Source organism: Pinus tabuliformis, chromosome 6 (genome assembly GCF_031772625.1).
Source record: "Pinus tabuliformis cultivar Carrire ecotype Pingquan chromosome 6, CPIR1, whole genome shotgun sequence".
NCBI classification, from domain to species: Eukaryota; Viridiplantae; Streptophyta; class Pinopsida; order Pinales; family Pinaceae; genus Pinus; species Pinus tabuliformis.
Window position 1 is genome coordinate 15,675,278 of NC_142292.1, and position 19,150 is coordinate 15,694,427.

Below are 19,150 nucleotides of genomic sequence, written 5' to 3' on the forward strand. Positions count from 1 at the left end.
GTGGTAGCCAAAAGAACCTTATTTCAGCAAAGGTCGTGAAGCGGTTGGGCCTACCGACTACACCGCACCCGCAACCGTACAGTATCGGGTGGCTTCACGAAGGACGAGATCTAAAAGTTCACCAGCAGTGCCGCCTTCCCTACAGCATCAAACCCTTCACAGACGAGGTATTGTGTGATGTTACACCTCTGGATGTTTGTGATGTATTATTAGGCCAACCATACTTGTGGAGGAGACATGCTGTGTATGAGTCAAGGCCTCGTGCTATCATTATTTCTTTAAATAATTCATTATACAGGATACCGGAGGTAGCCCCACCTACTGCCACATCTTTGATCACTGCTAAGAAAGGCAGCAAGCTCATCTCCCAAACCAGGAAATTCATCTGTCTGGTTCACTCCCAAAGTAAGGGGAAGATTGTCATCACATCCATGACCTCCGCGAAGGGTTCCTCCATGCAGCAGCAGCAGCAAAGGGATACAGTCATGACAAGACACAGGAACAACTTCTCCTCACCCAAAGGGGTACGACACAAGTTTCAGGTGGGCGACAAAGTTTGGTTATATCTGCAGAGAGAACGCCTTACCAGAACCCATCAGAAACTCAGGCGACTCCGACATGGTCCTTACACCAGTACCAAGGCTACGGGCAACAATGCTTTGAAGCACATCATTCCTCCATTCCTTGGCTTGCAACGAGTGTTCAATGTGGACCATCGTTGACCATGCCTCCCACCATTTCTGGACACATCAGAGATTGCAGAACAGCTCACCAGAGACCCAGCTCAGTAGAAGCTTCCTCATCTCAGGGAGGAACTCAACGCAATGGGGACCATTGCTTCCTAAGGGGGGAGAAATGATCCAGGTGGATGTTGGTGGCCACCCACCTATCCCATTTGGACCCCCACAACTGTCTCTTTCAGCTTTTTCAGTTTCCTAAATTGTAGCACAATTTACTATTTTTAGCAGTTTTTCGGGTCCTGAACTTCCGAAGCCGTTTTGAGGCCCTAAACGACGTTTTTTTTGGGAATCTGGGGCAACATGGGTCCACGGACCCATGTTGCCTCCCAAAGTGGTAGTACTCGGATAGATCTTTCTAACGAGCTATCGTATGCGTCAAACGGAGATCGTATGCCAAAGTTACGACCCCGAGAAATTGATGTACCAATTTACCCAAACGGGGCCCACAATTTGGCGTTTCATCTTCTAGGGCTAGGTTTCGAGATGTGAAGGGTTTTCCATTGTTTCTCAACAATAAATAGGCCTTCGAGCCTCATTGTAACACAGTTTTGGAACAGTTCAGAGGCATGTAGCCGCCACATCTCTTCTCAGAGATAAGCTACCATCGCCCTAGATGATTTATTTCCATTTCTGTTTGTAAGCACATTTCAGTATTTTACAGTAATGAAATGAAGTATTATTTCCGTTGCATCACAGTATTTATGGTTATCTGCATATCTGTCTTTATGGTTATCTCTGTAATTTGCTGCGTTCCTGTTTAAATCTGGATCAACAAGGGCAGGAGCATTCAGTTTGTAGATTGAAAAAGACCCTTTATGGTTTAAAACAGGCACCCAGGTCTTGGTACGAGAAGATTGATTCATTTTTCTTACAGCATGGTTTTCATATGAGTAAGAATGATCCAAATCTATATACCATGTATGATGAACAGGGGTAGATAATTTTGATTTCCTTGTATGTGGATGACATGATTATAACAGGTAATGCAGATGCATTAATCAAAGAAATCAAATTGCATATGTCACAGGTTTTTGAAATGAAAGACCTCGGAAGTTTACATTACTGTCTAGGTCTGGAAGTGTGGAGAGACTTTGGGTAGACTTTCCTTACTCAAGGAAAGTATGTCAGAGGGCTGCTCAAAAAGTTCAAAATGGAACAGTGTAAGACAACATCAATACCTTTGCAGCAGAATCTGAAATTGTGCAATGACGATGGCTCTAAGGAGCTGGATGCTACTTTGTACATGCAGCTAGTTGGTAGTTTGATATATCTTACTACAAGTAGACCAGAGTTAGCATACTCTGTTAGTGTGTTGAGATAGTTTATGTCTAAACCTCTTGAAAGTCATTGGGTGGCAACAAAAAATGTACTGAGGTATCTTCATGGTACTCGTGATTATGGTATTTTATACACTGATACATATGATGTTACTTTAGCAGGTTTTTCAGACTCTGATTGGGCAGCTAACCTGGATGATCGACGATCTATCATGGGTTATGCATTCAGTGTTGGATCTGGGGTCATAGCATAGAGCAGTAGAAAGCAGAGCACTATGTCTTTATCTTCAACTGAAGTCGAGTACCAAGCATTATGTGCAATGACATGTGAAGCTATCTGGTTGAGGAGGCTTCTCCATGATGCAGGAGAAAAGCAGAAAGAAGTGATCGTCATCAAATGTGACAACCAGAGTTCCATTAAGCTGGCAAACAACCCAGTGTTTTATAAGAACATGAAACACATAGATACTCAGTTTCATTTTGTTAGAGAAAAGGTCCAATCAAAAGAAATTTTTATTGAACACTGTAAAACATGTGACAATGTGGCTGATATTTTTACTAAGCCTCTTGGGAAAGTCAAGTTTGAATTGTTTAGGGGGATGTTAGGACTTCAGAATAATCTTTTCTCCATTAAGGGGGAGAGTTGAAAATTGAGGAGTTACCTCCTGGCGTGACAGGATTCATGATTTTTACTCAAGTCTGCTTTTGAGTACTTATCTTTTCAAATTCATATTACTTAATTTATTTATGTGGGATCCATGGAAATATTTTATTGTTTGACAATTCAACATGCACCATTATTTTTAACCTTTGGGTAAATTAAAGTTCATTATCTTTAACCAGAGATAACTTGTTATTCCCAGTATGTCGTCAATGTTGTAGGGAAAACCCAACACCCTCCATTTTTTACTTATTTACTTCAAATAATGGGAACCCTTTCCATAAATTTTTGGCTAAATCACCTTTTAATATTTTCTTTTGGTTAAGTGTCCTATAATTTTGCCATTTTTTCGTTTTCGTCAGATTTATGTTTTGATTGCTTCATTGAGTTCAACTTTTTGCTAGATTTCCATTAGTATTCGTTTCATCTCATTTGGTTACACAATTTGCAAATGGTGCTCGTCTGAAGTTCAATAATTTTTATCGTCCGGGTTAAAAAATGTACAAAATGTATATTATTTTAATTTTTGTAAATAAATTAGTAATTGATTGTAAATATTAATCCCTAATTACTTTTTTCTAATTTTTTCATTTTTCACTAACGGTCCTACAAAATCACCTAGCCAAATTGTAGAACAATTAAAATAATGTGCTTTCAAGATCTTGGTAATTTATTCCAATTTATAATTTTAAAAGAAATTACAAGACACGAAATTTCAAAATTACAAAGTGGTTGTAGTTCATTTTGTAGGATTTTTAATTACAAAAGTGGCTCCACCTCACCTCCTCCTTTACTTTTTTGCAAAAACTCTCGATGGAAGAAGTCCCAATAAAAATATCTCATAATTTTTTATTTTTTATTTTTCGATTTAAAAAAAAAACATCGATATAAAAGTCTCGATATCGAGATATCGAATATCAATGTTTTCATTCGGTGCACATTTAAAAACTTCCGATATTATAACACTTCCGATCTCCCATATAAAATATGTTATGGCTATTGGTTTTAACCTAAGATTACCTCCGCCATTTAATGCAAACCTCCCTCTTCGTTTTAAATCCTCTACCTCCATTTTCATTAAGATCCACCATTGATCTAAGTCCCGTGAATGAGGTTTTAAGTTTATTTTTATTATATATATTATATTAATATTATAATTATAATTTTTATATAATTTTAATCCATTTTAATTTTTAATTAAAATTTATTTTAATAGTATATAATGAATTTATACAATTAATATTAATTAACTAATAATTATAACTTTAATTTAATATCATATTTTTAAATTTTTTTTTTTGGTTTATGTAGCAAATTTTTCATAATTTTGGCAATTTTGACACTTCAACTTTAGAAGCTCATAAGTTGAGTTTTTCTTGGCCAAATGAGGCCTAGGATGGCTCGTTGGATAAATAAAATCATGGAGAATATTTTTGAAGTGGTTTCATAACCAAATTTAATCATTTAATGAGTCTAAAATTTAGCAGAAGATCAAGCTTCGAATTTTTAAACAAAATTAATTTTCTGAGTTTAATTTTCTGCATTTTCATTTGCTCATAACCTCTGTTGAATACATATCCATTCAACTATGTTCTCTTTGACCAATTAGATCTTTATAGGGATCAATGAAAAACTCAGATTTCCTTTTATTTATTTATTTAATTAAGTTTTGATTGGAGATATTTTGTGTTCCAGATTTGGTATTTTGATTTAATTTGTATTTTAATTGGTTTTGGCAAGAAAACAGTTGAAGAGATGAGAAAAATAAGATTTCAATCAATGGAATTTCTCTCGCAATAGAAGAAAAAGAATTTGGATTAATGAAAATTGTTGGAGCAGAATTACTCTTCAACATCGCTCCTATTTGGAATTCATCTTTGTAAATTATAAATAGTGGTTTGTAGAATGTGCAAAGGGCTTCTCCCTTTTGCAATTTTGTGACCCTTAAAACACTATTGTAATAGGGATTTCAGATTGTAGGTATAGAGGATCAATCTTAGATCTGAGAGTTATTGGGATTTGATTTTTTCCTTTTTGAACTGTGTATGAGAGACAGAGCTTGCACTATTGCAGTGCTTTCTTTTAGTAGCAGAGTTTATACTTTAGAGAAAATTGCAAGAGATCAGATTCAAAGAACATAGTAGGAGAACAAGTTCAAATTTATTTGTATTAGAAATACTATTATTTTTACCATGAAATTCATTTTTGATGGAAAAAATGTTTTAATTGGATTTGTATTATGCACTATTGTAGATATGAATTCATGTATTACATATTAGTTATCTAATCTGTTTGTTTCATAGATTTGTTGTTAATTTCCTCTTATGCCCTTATGCTTAAATCAGATTTTTGAGTAACTATTTACTCAGAAATATGTCATCTAATTATGATTTAAATTACATTGGCATTATGAGAACTACTTCCTAATAATATTGGTTCATCATTAATTGTTAATAGTTCTCTAAACAATATGTTTTGTAAATTATAATATCAGTTAATTGAACTACTTCATTAGCCAAATATTCATCATAAACTAGGTGTGTTGAAATCTCAATCATTTAATTATTTTTCTCTTGGTTGGGTTAGATCTATATCTTCCTAATCGATATAGACTTGGGATTTATTTCTTTGTGCTTGCATTTAGATTTAATTCTACATTTCTAAAAGTCATCTTATCAAATAGGCAAAATTTAGTTGTGGCTTGGCTGAGCCCCAGATCAGCTTAAGGATCACTTTCTTGCCTAATCAACAAGAGGGTTGATCTGATGTCTCTTCTCTATTGCTAAGTGAAAGTCATACTTTAAGCCAGTAGAGATAGAAAGAAGGTAATTGGACCTAGTTTAACCTGTTGGAACCACCATTCCAAACGGAAAAGGAGTTGCTCTAAGTTCTTGACCGGGTGGTCTCCATTATAATGTTGAGACAAAGAATTTTGAGCCTTCAATAGGTCACAAAAGTCCATTTAAATTCAACCATTCCTGGTTATTTGAGGTATCTTTTATTGCTCTGGTTCGAGATGTTTGGCAAGGATGTCATATAAATCCCTCCCTTTCTGCTATGGCCCACTGGCAATGTTTGATGTCAAACTTAAAATTTCATGTTAAGCATTGGGTTGGATGTTTCCTTTGTGATAAAAAATAAGAACATAAGAAAATCAAGGCATTTATTAACTCATCTCAATCTGCTTACTTTTCCTCAGGTTTTTCAGATGCCCTTAAAAGTGATCTTTGTATCTTGGACGAAAATAAGGGACATCTTCTTAAGGTTGAGGAAACAAGATGGTGCTTAAAAAGTAGAGCCATTTGGATCTGTGAGGGTGATTGGAACACAAAGTTTTTTCACAAGTTTGCTTCTCACGAGAGAAATAAAAATGACATCTGGGATATGCAAGACTATGATGACGACCATATTTGTTCTCAACCAAACCTTAGGAACGCTGCTATAGCACATTTCTCTTGCATTTTTAAAGACCCTAATGGCAGTACATTACTAGAATAATTCAAGGTCTTGCAACATTTCCCTAGATTTTTTTCTTTGGAGGATTCCTCCGGGATTGGGGCTCCAGTTTCTTTGGATGAATTAAAGGTTGTGCTCAAATCATTTGCAAAATATACGATCCTAGGCCTTGATGGGTGTCCTATTGAGTTTTTTTTAGCCTTTTCTTATTTAATTGGCCAAGACTTGTTTAATGTTGTGGAAGAGGCTTGCATCTCTGGAAGGGTATCTGGGGCTATTAATGCTACCTTCCTCGCACTTATTCCTAAATTTTCAAAGCCCTCATCCTTTGATTATTTTCGACCTATCTCTTTGTGTAATTTGGTTTGCAAGGTTATTTCAAAAGTTGTGGTCAACATGCTTCACAGTGTCCCCTCTTCTTCTATTTCTCCTAAGCAGTATGGGTTTCTACCTGATAGACTTATTCATGATGCTATAGGGTTGGCATAGGAGGCCATTCATTCGATCAAGACTAAAAATAGAAGGGCTATGATACTCGAGATGGATTTGGTGAAGGTCTACAACAGGGTTAATTGGGACTTTTTGAGAATGTTATGCCTCCATATTGGTTTAGATTGGCAAGTGACAAATTGGATAATGGGATGTATCACCTCTGTAATTTTTTTTGTTTTTATTAATGATTTGTTATACCTCTCGGGGTTTATGACAAGATTTCCCACTGTCCCCACTTTTATTCGTACTCGTCATCGGAGGTTTAAGCAAAATTATTAATAGTGCAAAATCAAAAGTTGATATCAAAGGTGTTAAGGCAACCAAATATATTTTTATCACACACTTACTATTTGTTGATGATGTACTGATCTTTGGAGATGCTACTGGAGCATAATGGAGGGAATATAAGGTTATTTTCTTTACCTTCTATGCTACAACTAAAATGCAGGTAAGTTTGGTAAAATCCTCCTTTTTCCAACATAAGAACTTGATGATATTCGTGACTCCATCATCGACATCCTCCCATACAAGGTGACACAACTGAAGTGTGCAATTACTTATCTTGGCTTTCACCTTAAACCAAATTTCTCTCAAGTGGAGGATTGGTTGTGGCTACATAAATGTGTTGAGCAACATATTAGCTTGTGGTGAAATAGATGGTTATCCATTTTGGGGGGATGACATTGGTGAAATCAGTCTTGAAGAGTATACTTGTTTACTGGCTCACTCTATCCAAGGTTGCAAAAATCAACTTTAACGAGGACCAGACATACTATGTTTAAATTTTCATGGGTAGCATAGATGAAAATCTAGTAAAATGGGAGACGCTTTCGCAACCAAAAGGTTGTGGGTGTTGGGGCTTCAAAAACCTTCACCGATTTGGTTTAGCTTTGGCCATGAAAAGCCTTTGGAGGCTGCTAACTAGCTTTGGAATATGGAACAAAGTTGTTGCAGATAAATATTTGAAGAATCAATCAATTTCATGGATTCTTCCATAGGTATTGGGGTTCTTCTATGATTATCTCCGACCTATTCAATCCAACAAGTCTCTTTTCATCTTTGTTCTGATGGCTTTTATGATGGATTATAGTGGTTACTTTGATGGATCACAATAGTTGGACATTTGCGGTTGTGGTGGTTATATTTATCTACTTGGAAATTCTATGGTTCATTTCTGGCTGAATGTAGGGAGTGGATCCAACACCAAAGCAGAGGTCATAGAAGCTTGGGCCCTTTTATATATTGCTACATCATTGGAGGTTGTAAAATTGCAGATTTTTTGGGACTCAAGGGTTGTTGTAGATTGGATGAATGGTAAAATAAACTTACATGTTCTTCACTTACAATGTTAGCTAGACAAAATCCTAGTACTGGGGGAGCACTTCTATTTATTATTTGCTATGCACATTCACATGAATTGAACAATAAGGCATACTTCCTCTCAAAGAGAGGCTTATTGGTGGAGGAAGTTTTCATCTTCCTTGAAAAATACCAGGATGGCTCACTGGTGGGAAGGGGGAGAATTCAACGTCCCACTAGCCAATGCCCACAATCTCTTCAACTTTGATAGCTTTGGCAACACAACTTTATAGTTGCCTCTGGCACTTTGTGTGGTAGGTGGTATTCCCTATTTTTTTTAGATATATACCAAGATCTCTTTATTGTCTTCGAGGGCTTTTGTTTAGATATATACCAAGGTCTCTTTATTGCCTTGGAGGGCTTTTTGATACCAATTTTCAGATACATCTATATGCCTCTCAAGTTAACCATATAATCAATCATGTTTTTGCTGGAAACAATTGTCTTTTAGTTTTTTTTGCTAGTAAAACTTCAAGAGAAACTTTTTGTTGGCTTTACTAGCTTTTCCTGGTATGAAGGCAATAGAGAGAGTATGTATTCCTTTTATTTTTAATGGAAGGAAGATTTTTCCTTTTCTAGAAAAAAAGAAGAAGTAAAAGTCTAACAAGTTCAATAGTCAAATTGTTTCAGTTATAAGATGCATGAATACTAAAATAAAATTAAATTGATAAAATAGAATTTAAATTTTGCAATTTTTGATAAGCCATCTATATCTAATAGATTTTGGGAATAGATTTGAGTTAAAAATTTTGATTTTTTGTTTGAAATTTATATTTGAAAATATGTGAATTTGATGTATATAAGAAAAATCAAGAAAAACAATAAATCTAGATTTTGGGAATAGATTTGAGTTAAAAATTTTGATTTTTTTTGAAATTTAATATATATATATATATATATGAGAATATTCGTGAATTTAATGTATATAAGAAAAAACAAGGAAAACAATAAATCTGGCTTCATACCATTTGAGAAAGGTATTCTACCTTACCCAGCCCAGACTGAGTTAAGGGTGAAATGATTTTGGCCCAAATTTTTCTTATACAATACCAGCCACTAAATCATTCACAGAAACGTCTATTGTAAATGATTTTTTTTTTCAAGGTTTTCCCCTTATTTTGTCTATGCGGGTTTACCTGTACCTTCCTTGTTTCTGTCTTTAAGGACGAATACATCCTATCTGGACCGATATCCCCTGAGGACGTCCCAGGAATTAGGTTCTTCAAGCTTCCGAGATTTAGGTAATTGAAGGACCGATATCCCCTGAGGACGTCCCAGAAATTAGGTTCTCCAAGCTCCCGAGATTAAGGTAATTGAAGGGTTAAATTTTCTCTCTCATCTAAAAAGAGAAACCATGTTCTGATTAATTGCAAGTACCCACCTCAGTTATTTGCGCTAAAGTCAATAAATCCTTTAAAGGTAATTGCTTCCTCTTGCTCCCTATTTGTTGTATTAAATCCTTGTGCAAGCCAGAATTCTGTATTAATTTTAATAGTTGGATTTTCTTTGTTGATCACGGGTTAAAGTTGTGATGCGGCTGTTGGTGATGTTAAGTTATTTCCTTCTTAATTTTTGGAGTTTACCCATCTAGAAACAAGTTTTTACTCCAAGTCTTTTACTTTCAGGTTCTCCTTGGAAGTTCTCTTGGCCAACTGCCATTTTAGAGCTCATATAGTGTTTTAATGCTTAGAAGTTGTAAATAATCTCGCACGACTATCATTATATTGTCCATAAATTCCCTCATGCGAATGGACAATAAGAGTTATTTAAAAAAAGGAATAGTGAATTTATTTTCTGCCATGTGCCAAGTAGTGGTAGACTTAATACAGTCGTTAGTTAATAACTTTGATTCTACCCTAATCTCTCTAGGGTTTGGAATGATTGACGCGAATCTCCTGAAATCAGTGATTGACGCGAATCTCCTGAAAGGCAGTCCCTGGATTGGAAACTAAAAAACTAAAATCATTCAAAGGAAGATCCAATTCTAGAATACCCAAATTTCTGGACAGACGTCTCTTCTGTGATTTGGAAATACAGCGTTTGTAGCAGATAGTCAAGTTCTGAAGCTAGAAGGGACCCTCGAACTAATATAAGGTAATTTCTGAGCCATCGCTCACGCCTGTGGAATAATTGCTTTAACGCAGCCCTGCAAATCGTTCTGGAGCATAGACAGATTGCACTGAAACGGACACCTCAAATAAGAGATAAATCGGGTACACGTCCGGCAAATCGTTCTGGAGCATAGACAGATTGCACTGAAACAGATGCCTCAAATAAGAGATAATCGGGTACACGTCCGGCAAATCATTCTGGAGCATAGACAGATTGCACTGAAACAGACGCTTCAAATAAGAGATAAATCGGGTACACGTCCGGCCACGCAACGGTCTGGGAATTGATTAGTATTAAATTCGGGGCCAAATCGGGTCATTGAAATCGAGTAGAGAGCAATTCAAAACTCGGGCGGTAGACTGAAAGCGTTGACAAGTTCCTGTAGTGGCCTCGCTAGTGAAGAAAGAGTCCCAGCAACAGACTCGCAAGCGATCACATATATACGTATTGTTTGAGGATTAAGTGAACATTGCCTTGCTGGAGACAGAACCAGGTACCCTTGACACTTTGCTCTCTAATGTATTTGCTCAGAAGATAAATAAACAGGCTAATTCTGTCATTTTCATTGGGTGGACATTAATATATCAGCATTATACAATTTTCTGAGTTGTTAAATTAATCAAGCCGGTCCACTGGAAATTGCTTGAGAGTATTTGATTGTCACTGTATACCATTGTTGGTAAAATATTATAAATACATCCTACAGCAGTATTGCCCTTGAACTGTTCGAAGAAATTGGCCATTAAACCCAATCACACACTCAGAAAATTAACTACTGTATTCATGGTTGGCTTCCTCTGTACGCAAACAGCAGTTTGTAAACAGTCTCTGTGGCCTCCAATTACACTTTCTGCATACTTACAAGGTGTCACCTTGCTAGGTATAAGGTGCTGTTACGAAAGTATTTATTTTACTATAATTATGTTTCATGTAATGATTGCTGATGCCACGTACAGCCAACCAAACGATGCTGTTGCATATGAAAATTATGTGAGACAGTTTCGCTGTTTTGTCACTCCACAAACCTAACGCCAAATATGCTGATATGAAAGTATTCTTTTTCCTGGAATTGTGATTTATGTAATGATTAATGATGCCAAGAACACTCAACCAAACGATGTTGTTGTATACGATAAGTTGGTGAGTCAGCTTCGTTATATTGTCACTCCACAAATCTAACACCAAATCCTTGGTCCAAGGACCTAAAGACTCTACACGTTTTAGGTCAACCCTTGATTGAAGGGCATGTACATTCTATGCATCCAAGATTTACTTCATCCAAGAATAAAATTGTTTTTTTTTGAATATCTATTTCTTCCATTACCTACCAAACTGTAAGTGATGTCACTAGGGCTTCCCAACAATCGTACCATTTCTGGCTGACAATAACAATTCGAACCAAGCCAAAATGAACAGAGTATTCTCCTCACACTATCAGAAATGTAGGTGTATGTTTTTGGGTACCTCCCTGTGCATAGACTAGACCTCCTTGGGGCTAAGCAGGTCTGAGGTTTGGTTTCTTTGGCATCTATTTCTATACTTCTGAGTTCCCTCTCTACGTTTAACAAGAAAAGCAGAAAAAGTTGTAAGACTATGGGTCTCCACATGTCAACTTTCTTGTTTAAGGTTTTCCTATAACTGAAAGAAACTGTACTGCTTATCTGGCAATTAATGAGTCACTTTTGTGGAACCTGATTACATTGCTCTGTCATATGCAGAGGCATCCCATTGTATGATCTGCCATGATGCCCATACCTGATAGGATGCATGATTTCTTTATCCATCATAACAGTTTACATTATAATTGACACCTTTGTAATGCCCAGACATTGGTGTTGAAAGACTAGTTTACCTGATAATTCTAGTTGTGTCAAATTTGAGTCATCAAGACTATTTTGTACCTAGAGTAATATGAGCCCACAAAGAAAATGAGGAATTTGGAGAGCTAACTCATTTGAGTTCACTATCTTAGCATTAAATAATAACATGGAGTACAAAATCATATCATAATTGGAGATTGAATATGCAAACAGATCTTCCGCTTTTCATGGATCTAGCCAAAATAAAATGACTTATCAAAGATAACTCTTCTCACACAAGCTTCAGTAAATGTAACTTAGTGCTAATAAAGCCTACTAAGTATAGACAAATCATATCAGATAAGGTAGTAGTTTCTAGTTAATGTCCACAAATAGCCATGGAAGGGTAAATTATCTCCATTGTTTTATGGAGATAAGGGAATTGATCAAAGGACAAGTTGACTGTCCTTAGGGCATATTAGCAGCACTTCTCTCCTTGATTCTGTCCTCATCTCCTCACTTTGTGACAGCCATACAGCTCTCAACATATCACCCTCCCTCTGTCCACTTGCATGAACATTTAGGACAGACTTTTAGGGCTGTTCTGAGTGACTGTTCATGCCATTGAGACAGACCTACTAGGGCATCAAGGACTGCTGTTCAAAACCCTTGAACAGTCCCACCATCCCTTGTACTCATCAATCATGTGAGACACCCTCAACAGCCCCGAAGACCACAACTCTGTGCCTAAGTTGCAGGAAACGTAGGGCAAGGGGCATTTCCGTACGGAAACGAGTACGAAATGCTGAAACGCGTGTGTTACAGCCCTGAAACGCGTTTCAGACCGTACTGACACGTTTCAGTTTCAACATGGCCAGTACGGCTTGAAACTCGTTTCAGGGCTGTACGACTCACGTTTAAGCTTTTTACTTTTTTTTTGCTTTAGGTTATCCTAATGACTTCTAGTTGCTTCTAGATGCCTGTCTAAAGTTATAAAAGTGAACTTTTGCCCTAGTGTTGATATGCAGTTCATCAGGAAGTTTGAGGCATATGCAGTTCATGGTAATGTTAAATTCTTAAGGTAAAAGGATGAAAATGAAAAATAAAAGAGAACAGATATTCTCCTTTATTTTTCATTTTCATCCTTTTACTTAAATTTTTAACATTACCATGAAATGACTCAGGATGTTTGAGAGTGGTTTCGCCCTTATTGGATTTCATACGGAGAAAGTAGAATTTTAGATCTCACTCAAAATCCAGCAGACTTATCTGTTTTTCAGGATTTCAGGATTGGGGGGATTGCAATGTTTCCATTGGATTTTATCATGTACTAGGGTATGGAACTTGTATTTAATCAAGAGAACCAAGCCCTCTATGCAGGGAAGACTCCCAATAATCAAGAGCATGTAGGGTACTAGGGTATGAAACTTGTATTTAATCAAGAGCACTAAGGTCTTTCGACTATGTAGGAGGAGACTCCCAATCAAGCACAAGACAAGAAATTAGAAATTTCTCGTGGCTGATTTTGGATATTTCTATTTTCATTATGTGATCATTCATGAGTAAATGTGATGTAAATTTAGAGACTTATAGTTTATGCATTGACAATTGACAATGTTATCATAATGCAATAAATTAGAATGTATCATATATGCTTTATGATTGCACATATTTCTTAAATGTCCTAATATGTATATATATATTCGCATTTCCCCGTTTCCAAAATTTGGGGAGGTCGCGTTTTGTATCAGTTCCCGTTTCAGAAACTTGTACCCGTTTCCCCGTTTCATGCAACCTTGCTCTGTGCATAAGATCATTGAGGGTTTTGGCCCTCTTTAGGGCTTCTGTCACCACCACAGGACAGCCCTAACTCAGCCTCCAAACACCCTCCAGCCTTGCGCAAACCTCCTCTTCTGACCTTGAACTAATTGCGCTGGTTCCTTAAGGCATGCGGCCTTACTCCAGCTATGCACCAATTCTCTTGGCCTTCCAAAATAGGCCTGCCCAGCTTACAGAACTTCCAGCGACCTTTTTGAGGCCTAATGGCCCTCACATAGCCACAGGTCTGAAGTTTGTAGGGTCTCAGCCCTTCTTTAGAGGGCTGGACACTGCAGCCTAGAGACAGAGATTTACACCATACATATGCCCAAAAATCTGCCATAAAACTTGTCCAACAGGTCTCTGCTACTCGGCCAAAGCAGGCACAAGAAGATGGATCAGAACTCGTCCCTTCTCACTTACTAGCTTGACTCCTTAGGCCTGCAGTTCCATGGATTTGTCTCTTCACCTGATGAAATACACTTGGATGGATACTTAATGAGCCTCACCTCCTTCCTTCTTATAGTCTCCACGAGGGTAAGGGCTAGCCCTCAAGAGGTGTCTCTTTAAGCCCAAGGCCGACTTGAACTTTCTAGAGTCTAGACAAACCCCATCTATTTTAAGAAAAGAGGCCTCTTTTATTTTATTTTGCCACATCATTAAACCCTTAGGTGCCCCTTAGTCCTTAAGGGTGCCCCACATGATTTAGATGATTAAACAGTTATTTCTTCACTTGGTTTCACACCCACAACTTTGGGTGCAGAACCCACTTCTTAGGTCTCTGCCCAAAAGGTCCATGTGGATCAAACTTCTCCCAAACCCAGTACCCTAGGGCGTAGGAGTACCTCCCAAGCTACACAAATCAACAGTAATGATATACACTAAGGCATGGAATGGAATAATTATCTTATCCCATCGTTCAACCACCATTCCACATATAGCATCATGCAAGATCATATCTCTAGACCCAGCAATGTCTTTAATTTTGCTTAGCATGGTCTGCACTTGCTCATGGACCTTCCTATTCATTGGATGATCTGAATCTACACACTGTGTCATATTATAAATGAGCTTGGTGAACTGCAGAATCTACTTAACAAAATTGAACGTCTAAAATGGTTTCCTGCCTCTCATGCACAATCTAGCTATCAGAAATCTGTAGCCTCAACTGCTTCCTTGCTTCACTCACCACCACATTAGCCAGTGCTTGTTTGACCTTCAAGAGATGCCTAGAGGTGAGTTAATAATCTTCACTTGGTTTCACACCCACAACTTTGGGTGCAGAACCCACTTCTTAGGTCTCTGCCCAAAAGGTCCATGTGGGTCAAACTTTTCCCAAACCCAGTACCCTAGGGCGTAGGAGTACCTCCCAAGCTACACAAATCAACAGTAATGATATACACTAAGGCATGGAATGGAATAATTATCTTATCCCATTGTTCAACCACCATTCCACATATAGCATCATGCAAGATCATATCTCTAGACTCAGCAATGTCTTTAATTTTGCTTAGCATGGTCTGCACTTGCTCATGGACCTTCCTATTCATTGGATGATCTGAATCTACACACTGTGTCATATTATAAATGAGCTTGGTGAACTGCAGAATCTACTTAACAAAATTGAACGTCTAAAATGGTTTCCTGCCTCTCATGCACAATCTATCTATCAGAAATCTGTAGCCTCAACTGCTTCCTTGCTTCACTCACCACCACATTAGCCAGTGCTTGTTTGACCTTCAAAAGATGCCTAGAGGTGAGTTAATAACTACCAAATCTGGTCTTTGCAAGCTTTAATAACTCTAACTTAGAGTATGGAAAATGTATTGGAGAGAACTTTGATTGGTGATGAGTTTAATGATACCCTTCCCTCTTTTGTACAATAGGCATGCTTGGAAACTCCTGCCCTAAAATAGCTAAAAAGGCAAGCACATGTCCTTGTGTACCATGAGGAAGAGACTCAACATCATGACAAAAAACACTAAATTTGACTCGCAATCAGAGGCAACACCTGCTCAAAGCACTTCAAATGATCAAGGCTAAAAAGAGGGGATTCCTGAAAAGTAGCTTTACACTGCTGTTTCCACCAAAAACTAGTAGCAATCAGCCATACTTAATGCCGTAATGATTTGTGTTTGTCTCAAATCCTCGAAGTATAACCTAGGAAAGGCCTTTCCATGAAAGTGGGCAAGTAAAGAATAAGCGAAATTTAGCCTGAAACCATGTCCAAAAAATTTCATTGCAAGACATTTCCAAAAAATCATGTGCCACCCTTTCATCCTCCCACACAAGATGCTAGCAACATTTGTTACACGTGCTATATGAAGCCTACTTTTGACAGCCAACCCTTGTCGGAGTAAAAGCACCCCCCAAGCTTTGTGCTTAAATGAAGCATACAATTTCTAGATGGACTGACATGTGCTCAACCAGTGTGCCTCAGAATCCTTCATCCACCACCTTTTGCTCAAGTGAGGGACAATGTAAAAGGGCTTTCCGTTCCTCCATCTCCAATCCTTCCAGGACAGACCTCACCATTCCTATTGCATTTTAAAACTATTGTCTTCATGAATCATGCAGCAGAGGCAAGGAAACATGCAATGTAGGTTGCTTGGCAGGTTGTAGGTTGGGTTGTGTAAGAAAGGATTTGTATTAGTGTTTTTGTGGCCAATTAGTGGTTGTATTTGGGAGATCTTTGCAGGTTTATTTGAGGAAGGAAATCAAGCTAGACAACTGAGAGTTTAAGAATGTTATTTTGGGTGTGTTGGTTCATGAGAAAGTAGTTTGATTGCTGAAGCTTCCACTATTGTGGATTTAATGATTAACATTTTAGAAGATATGGTTCAGGAGAGAGTGTCTATTCCTCAATTTGTTTTTCCACAATTTTTCAGGGAATACCTGATGGAGGGTTTCTCATTTGCTTCTTGAGCAATCATTGGATGAATTACAGAACATTGGAATGGCATCTTCACTGGAATCTCATTTGATGACATTCTATGTCACACGATTTCATGCTGAGGGGTCTCCTGGAGTTATTGACGTGTCTTGCATAAAGGTACACAATACATTCTTAATGATTTAACTAATTCTACAAATGGAAAGAAAACGAATTAGATTTTGATGTAATTATTGTCATCCATGCTCTTTATTTTAGAGCTTCTGAAATATTCTATAAATGTACAGAAGAATTAGTATTTCCACTGTAAATCTTTAACATCTGCTTTATTTGCACTTTGTGGACAGGATGAAGAAATTAATCATAACCATAGAAGCATTTTCCGCTGGTTTCCAATCAGAGGCAAGTTGATCTATCTTTTCATTATCAGCTAAAATTCAATCAAACAAATAATTTTCTTGTGCTCTCTTTGATCATACCTAGTTAGCTTCCATAGGCTGAAGGGACTTCTTTGGAGTGACTAATTTCTCAAACTGGCTTGACATTTCTAGAACTGTTCTGATGCTTTATGAGAAATATAAATATTGTTTGTTAGATTTTGAGATCCATCAAAAACCGGTTCACTAATTGGGCATTGGAGTGCTATTAATCTTTATTTTTCCAGAATCCCAGATTTGTGGCCTAATAATTTTTTGAATTTTCTAGCATGCGAAAGTTTTAATTGCTAAGAGTTTGGTTTATTGTGTCATCTCGTTGATCTTGTATGTGCATGGTATATTCACTTGGGCAGGACATCCTAGCAAATCATGTACCACATTTAGATTATACATTCTATGTTTATACACTTCTGACGGTGTTGTTGAAGTTGACCATCTCTTGATTTTTCAATGTAGGTTACCTTGTTTTCCCTTCTAGTATTGTTCTCCATGTGTGAAGGTGGCTTTAGGATTGGAATAAGATAGTATTTGCATAATATTTGCATAGCAGTGCATTTTTATTTTACTTTTAGAAAGCATGATTCAAAAATAAATTGATTGTTTTGCTTTGATTGTACAAGAGCATATGCCAATCTAGCTAACCCTTGTGGTTAACAAAACCACATGATTTGTCCAGAATACGTTCAAAATTATGCTAGAAAACAGTTTGGAGAAAGTTGTAGTATGTTGAAATTAACCCCTGTAATATGTGAAATAAATGATAAGGAGGAATCAGATGAAGAGACTCTTTTTTAATGTACAACTCAGATTTCCAATAGGGTACATGAGTTGAGTACTTTGGTTATCGAGGTGAATTAATTCATGCTAGATGGCAAGATATTTTGCATGGGTGGATACTTTCTTTACTGAGAAGAGATGGCATGATGATTGTTCAGGTGCTGCTCCAATTTAAAGAGATGGCAAGATGATTGCTTAGTTAGAAGAAACAAGGTTGAATGAACATTCTACTAAAATATACATAAATTATGTAAATATATATATATATATATATCCCTGTTGAAAAATGGGTAGCTATTGTTAGTATTTTCATTGGCAAATTAATGGATAAATTTCAAATTTTTATGTTTGACCAAGTTGGCCTAAGGACAAGTCGGCCCCACATGTGTGAAATGAAATGAAATGATATTTTAATGTCCACGAGACTAAAAATAGTCTATGGGACCATCGGTTCCCTGCTTTTCGCCTTTTGCAATTCAATCCTTTTCTTATTCAAATTGATGATGAGCTGGCCCAACCTTCCAACAATCCCCTCGCTGAAAAGACAATGCCAAGAAACCGATGCTAACATATTCCCATAACTTTCTCTGATGTCTTTGAACGCATCACATTCCAAAATGAAATGTTTTTCCGATTCCATTGCCCCAGACGTGCAAAATGTACACACTTGTTCTTCCCAAGCTTCTTTAGGCCTTTTCCACCGTCCTGTTTCACACCAAAGTTGATGCGAGTTGGTTTTTAATTGAGCAATAAGAACCTTTTCCCTCCATGGAATGCTAGCTCCAATGAACTCTTTTTGTTTTAGATCACATGTAGGGTAGTACTTCTTCTTTCTAACCAACTCTTTTCCCCATACCCGTTTACGGAACTTCTCCATAACAAAATTATTTAGCTCCTTGCTATATGTGGGACAGGCATTGAGGTAGATATTCCATTTTTGCATCCATGTGTGGTTCTGTCTCATCTATGTTTTCTTTCTTTCACTCATGCCTTCATTGAAGATAACATTAGGCCATCTACCTACTCCCATTTGCTCAATTCCTTTTAGATATCTTATGAGCCACACCATAGCAATTGCCTCGATGGGAGTTGCTCCTGTTTCACTTATAAATAGAGTAAAAGGAGACTTCTCTGATCTTTGTTGACCAACTTCTTTTGATCTGTTTGAGTTGCGTTGACCTAGGCTAGTTTGGATCTGTTAGACCAAAATTTTGACTATCTTTGGAGGTCGAAGATTGCAGAAGATCGTTGAATTGACAAAAATTCTGTCCTATATCTTGCTCGTTGACTTGGGTTGACCATAGAGTTTGACTAAAGCTTTGACCAAAA

At 37.1% G+C, this 19,150-nt stretch overlaps 1 long non-coding RNA gene across 1 annotated transcript; it reads left to right on the forward strand.

The window, feature by feature from the left end:
- The first annotated feature begins 8,952 nt into the window (after window positions 1–8,952).
- On the forward strand, window positions 8,953–17,013 carry LOC149256989 (uncharacterized). The gene is made up of 4 exons (XR_016245898.1): window positions 8,953–9,404; window positions 9,855–10,590; window positions 16,603–16,766; window positions 16,955–17,013. It is a non-coding gene; the product is annotated as an uncharacterized LOC149256989 (long non-coding RNA).
- The last annotated feature ends 2,137 nt before the right edge of the window (window positions 17,014–19,150 follow it).